The sequence below is a fragment of the Schistocerca americana genome, chromosome 4 (assembly GCF_021461395.2).
Source record: "Schistocerca americana isolate TAMUIC-IGC-003095 chromosome 4, iqSchAmer2.1, whole genome shotgun sequence".
Lineage (NCBI taxonomy): Eukaryota > Metazoa > Arthropoda > Insecta > Orthoptera > Acrididae > Schistocerca > Schistocerca americana.
This window is the reverse complement of record NC_060122.1, coordinates 230506343-230511961: the sequence shown is the minus strand read 5'-3', so window position 1 is coordinate 230511961 and position 5619 is coordinate 230506343. Positions and strand designations below refer to the sequence as shown.

At 35.4% G+C, this 5619-nt stretch overlaps 1 non-coding gene across 1 annotated transcript; it reads left to right on the top strand.

Annotated features, from left to right (window-relative positions):
* The first annotated feature begins 3613 nt into the window (after nt 1–3613).
* Nucleotides 3614–3688, top strand: Trnat-ugu. The gene has a single exon. It is a non-coding gene; the product is annotated as a tRNA-Thr (tRNA).
* Nucleotides 3689–5619: the final 1931 nt, after the last annotated feature.

Genomic DNA, 5619 nt, shown 5'->3' with positions numbered 1-5619 from the left:
ACTGTGTGCCGGACCGAGACTCAAACCCGCGATCTTAGTCTTTCATGAGAAAGTGCTCTACCGACTGAATACCCGACCTCAAGGCTTTACTTCCGCCAGTACCTCATCTCCTACCTTCCAAACTTCTCCCGCGAACCTTTCAGAGTAGCGCTCCTGGAAGAAGGGATATTGTGGTGACATATCCTTTCCTCCAGGAGTGCTAGTGTTGTAAATCTCAGGAGAACGTCTGTGAAATTTGAAAGGTAGGAGACGAGGTACTAGTGGAAGTAAGGCCGTGAGGACGAGTTTTCAGTCGTGTTTGGGTACCTTAGTCGGTAGATTACTTGCCCACAAAGACAAAGATCGCGAGTTTGAGTCCGGCACCCAGTTTTCATCTGCCAGGAAGTTCCACACAAACTGTTATTTCGAAAACATGGAAAAGAGAATCAGAGAAGTTTTACGTGTGTACTGCGTCAAAGAGCAAAGCCATCTACTGTTACACATAATGTACCACTATTTCCCATCATTCATACAAAGTTAGAAGAATTATGAGCAGTAGATATTTTAAGCCCATTCACAAAAATTTGGAACAGATTTTCGTATGTTTTTATTGCCATAGAGCTAACTTCTAAGTTTTTCTCACACAGCCGTCTATGGAGAGCCACTGGAAAAACTGTATAACATACATTTGTAAAGTACTTCCCACGTGAAGCAGGACATGTTGACAAGGTTATCTCGACAATGATTCCTAGTTTTGGTCAGGCAGCTGGTCAAGAACTTTGAGAAATCACCAAATTAACCCCAAAATAACCATCTATGTCATAAGTTTTTCTTCGCTTACAATGGGCCTTACAGAATTCGTTGAATAGCACATGACATTGCAGCAGAAGTGGAAACAATATGTGACAAAAAGAGTAAAGGACTTCATCACATAACACATATCAAACCATTTGTAGTGTAGCGATTTTTGTATTTTGCTCAGATACGATTATCTTGAAAACTATCTTGAATCGTTATTGGTATGGCGTATATTTCTGATGTATTATGTCCCTTATGATGTTTTGTGATTATTTTTTGACTTTGCTGTAATGAAATACGAGACATTATCGTGTTGAAGGCTGTATTTTTTTAAACAAATGGAAGACCTTTTTGTCTTCAGATGAGATCATACACATATAAATAAATATGGATTATATGCCTAAGAGCCAAATTCGTTTTAACACACACACACACACACACACACACACACACATATATATATATATATATATATATATATATATATATATATATATATATATATATATATATATATATGAAAAAATGAATATTGTTATTATGCATATCTCCCAGATACATTTCTTTTATTGAAACACAGATGTACTTTTCTGGTAAAATGAGTATTTTAGTGAATAATAATCTACCAACCCATAACGTTTTTTTTTCCTTTTTCTGCATTTGTGTTGATTAATTTTCTTGGGAAAGGTTAGATTAGTGTAGTGAAATATACAAATATACATAATTTTGTTGCACAATATGACTTTTGCTTAACATAACTATGGCCTTATGTGAAGTTAGGTATTCCACAATTATTGATGCATCAACATATCTTTTTACACTGATTTCTTATTGGCATTCTGTGATGGCACTGGTATCTTGCATTTATATGATGACATACTTTGCTTTAGTGGCTCCATTGCTTTTATGATGAAACTTTTTGTGTGTGATTTCCTTTAACCTGAGATTGTGTACTTCATTTTGTTTACTGGTTTACAATAATGATTACTGTTGCATGTGTGTATGACAGGAAATTTTGCTTTATTGCGTATCTGACGAAATTTTTTTTATGTTCATATTTGTATGGTAATAAATTTGACTGCATTCCTTTTCTCATGAAACATTTTTGCGGATGTTTGTATATCACAACACCTGTACTTTTATAAGAGCTCTGTTAGGATAAGAATTAATGTTGGAATTATAAATAAGGTAAGTGCTATATCTAATAAGAGAATTAGGAAAATGCATGTAAAAAAGAGGTAAAAATGAATACAGATATATAGAAGCACTAAAATGTATGAGTATTGTTGAAGAAAGATATTCATTATAATGTAGAAATATAAATTATTGTGGGCAGGTTGAATAATAGTACATTATGTGGTTGTGATGATGTGATAATGGAATATTTGGAAGAAGTATGGTTATAATGTTTTTGGCAGTGAAATTGAAATGAAAGATATTATTACGTGAATATGATGTTTTTGGCAGGGAAACTGAGATGAAAAATATTACGAGAAAAATACAAGGTTTCAAAAAAAATATAAGTTCATGAAGTATGCATACAGTAAAGAACTTAGAAATCTGATCAGTACATTAGAGAAGTGTATGACACCAGGATCGAATATCACACAAAACTGACTGAGACTTTGACTCTGATGTGCACTCAGTTCCATTTCCTTTTTCCTTGAAGTGTGTCATGATACATTTGTTTGTTTACTCTATCTTTCTGGTCTATGTACCTTCTTGCTCTAATACTGTGTGTGAGTGTATATTTTTCACATATGTATTTTTATTACCACTATTTGTATGTTTTACATGTTTTTTGTTAGTTCTGCATAACCAGATGTTTATTGAGCGATTAGATAACATAAGACCTATTATTTTGCGCACACCACAATTTATTGTACATTTTCGTGGCTATTTGTCACTGTTATAAGCTATTGAGATTTTTTCAGTTGCTCCACTTACTAAACTTTAATTTTGTATCTTGCACAAAATACTGCATAATTATTTGTTTATATAGGTTTTTTCTGATCACAGTGATTATAGCAATCCACAAATATTTATGCTTTGTACACAAGTTTTATCATACATTTTTATGCAACACTTTTATTATTTCACGTATTTCCTAGGAATAGGGTCACATTATCAGTATGTATGAAAGCTTCATATTTTTTGGTAATTTCACATTTGATATTTATAGATTTTTTTCTTAGAGAGACTGTGCTGCATGTACAATTCAGATTTTTGTAATATGACACAATTTTATACTTAAGTTTCATAGTTTATTTGCAATGTATTGTAAAACCACAAGTTCAATGAATTTGCCAGGGATTAAGCTACTTTTTGCACACACTTAAATATCGATTATGAGTTAGTGATCCTGTGTGCCAGGAATATATTGTTGAACATTTATCATAATGTCATACCACACACTGAAGGTATCTTCGAGACTTCAAATGGACATATGAGTTCTCAGTGGAAAATTACTACTCTGATTCTACATTACTACCAAGGTTCAGAGTGTTGTCAGTGATGAACAGTCAGTTGCCTTACTAAGTCAACTCTGATTTAACTTAATCAATCCTTGAAGAGATGTGTCATAATAGTGTTAGCTGCATTCCCTTTCTTAGCCACAGGATTAATGACAAGAGATCTTAAAGAGACTCTTCGTTGGTGCTAAGTGATGCAACATTTTCTCTTTATTTGTATTCCCAAATGAACTGTATGATTTATAATATGAGACATTAAAGAAAATGACGCAATGTTAACCTACAATGTACAGAATATAGTACATAGTGTATATGCTCCCCGTGAGATGCAATGGATAAGTCCCTGCAGACACACTATCCTCTGTGCCCGCGGTGGCTCAGATGGATAGAGCGTCTGCCATGTAAGCAGGAGATCCCGGGTTCGAGTCCCGGTTGGGGCACACATTTTCAACATGTCCCCAATGAAGTGTATCAACGCCTGCTTGCAGCTAGGGTGTCTATTTAATTATCATTTCATTTCTAGCAAAGCTGCATGGTCATCCACGGTAACTGTTCTTTCGGGAACAGAGACTACCGTCATATATATATAGTTAAAAAAATAGTTTGATATATTATCTTTACGGATGTTTTTAATAAGAACTAGTTGGCATCCCTACAAACAGCCGAACTCATTATTTAGATGAGATAAAAGCTTAGCCTGCTTCAATGTAGTTCCATAGAACTATTAGGACTCTCGTGTCTGGTTCTAATGGGGGAAGATACAACTGGGCCACTTTCACGACTTGTTATTCCAGAACAAATGGAAACAGTTACACGCCGTCTCTAGTACCACACAGAAGGGGAGAGCACGTCGAGTCTTTAACGACGTGCAGTTACTAGTCACGTATTTCATCCCTTGGGAGAAGATGTGTCGTCTTGATTTCACCGCACAAGGCACAGCGGGTGGGATGAGGTGAACTATTTGTGATTAAGCTGCACAGCTGATCGGAAAACAGTTACATCATCACATGGATACGTGTAGAGGCTTTCATTAATATTAGAAAACTTCACTGTTTCTAATGGTATGTTTATTTTATTTTTATATATACATTTAACAAACGAAAGAAATTTCAGTAAATGTAGAATGCATTCTCTTAACAAACGTAAACTGTTTCTTAAGTAATATTTTAAGTCAGTATTTTCTAAAATAATATTCTGCAGCTTAACACTACAGTGCCTTTAGTATTTGATCAAAACAGAGTTGTTACTGAAGAAAGAAATAACATTGGAACACAATAACTTGCGAGATATCCCTACAGCTTTATAATCGCTTGAAAACATCATTCTTGCACGTTATCAACGATTTTTATGGTGTACTGAAACCTAGCTTGTTCCCATTATTGTTTCTACTTGTTTTTGAGGCCTGGAGTGGCATGCGTTGTAGTTATCGTGATCATTTTACTGCGTCCGTTATAAATATTGTCCGTGGGATTAAAATCTACCGAATGTGGTGGCGCCGATATAGCTTTGTGACAGTTATAACGAAGCCATCGTTTCGCAAGGTATGTTGTGTGCTTCGGGTCATTATCTTACAAAAATGTTACTGTAGACGTAATCCAAAAGTATTCTGCACTCTTATCCAGTTTTTTTTAAGTATCTTGAGTTATCCTTCCTTGTTTAACGTGTTGTCAATTAAAGAAATCTCTCTGACACTGGATGAGGAAATAGGCCTTATACCATATCATTGTCGCGACGGTGTTTTATGATAATTTGCAATTGTTTAGCCTGCACATTATAAGTCTTTCGTCTGCTAAAAAGACATTGACATTTGATCTCACCAGAGAATAAACATATTTCGTCACTCTTACCCTTTTTTAATGTGGTCCGTTGCAAAGTGTCGTCTGTTACTTTGGATCCCTATGTTCATAAACAGTTTTTTTTTTCTTGTCGATCTTTCGGATACCGTTTTTCTCTGCTAACGCTCTGGAAATCTGGTACACTTGTTTGCTTACTACATTCTCGCAGAATTTTTAGGACATTTAATCGTGGATTACTTCGTAGTCTTTCGTACGATATTCTGCCTTTTGCTTTCATTTAGCATCCATGGCTGCTCTTTCTGAGGAACAGATTCTATCCAACCCTCCATGCCAAATCATCTTATAATATCCGCAGCTGTTCTTCAGTGTGTACATGATCTGCTCAAAGCTATCCGGAGTTCCCTATGTAAAGCGGAATTGACCACTAGATATCGAAAGACAGACCCGGCAGTATAAAAGAAGTCAGGAAATGCAGTGTTATTAGTAGAGGAACACTGACAGCAGAATGAATCAGTCAGGAGAGCTGAGTGGCTTCGAAGGTCGACTAGCCACTGGATGTGAACCGAATAACAGAT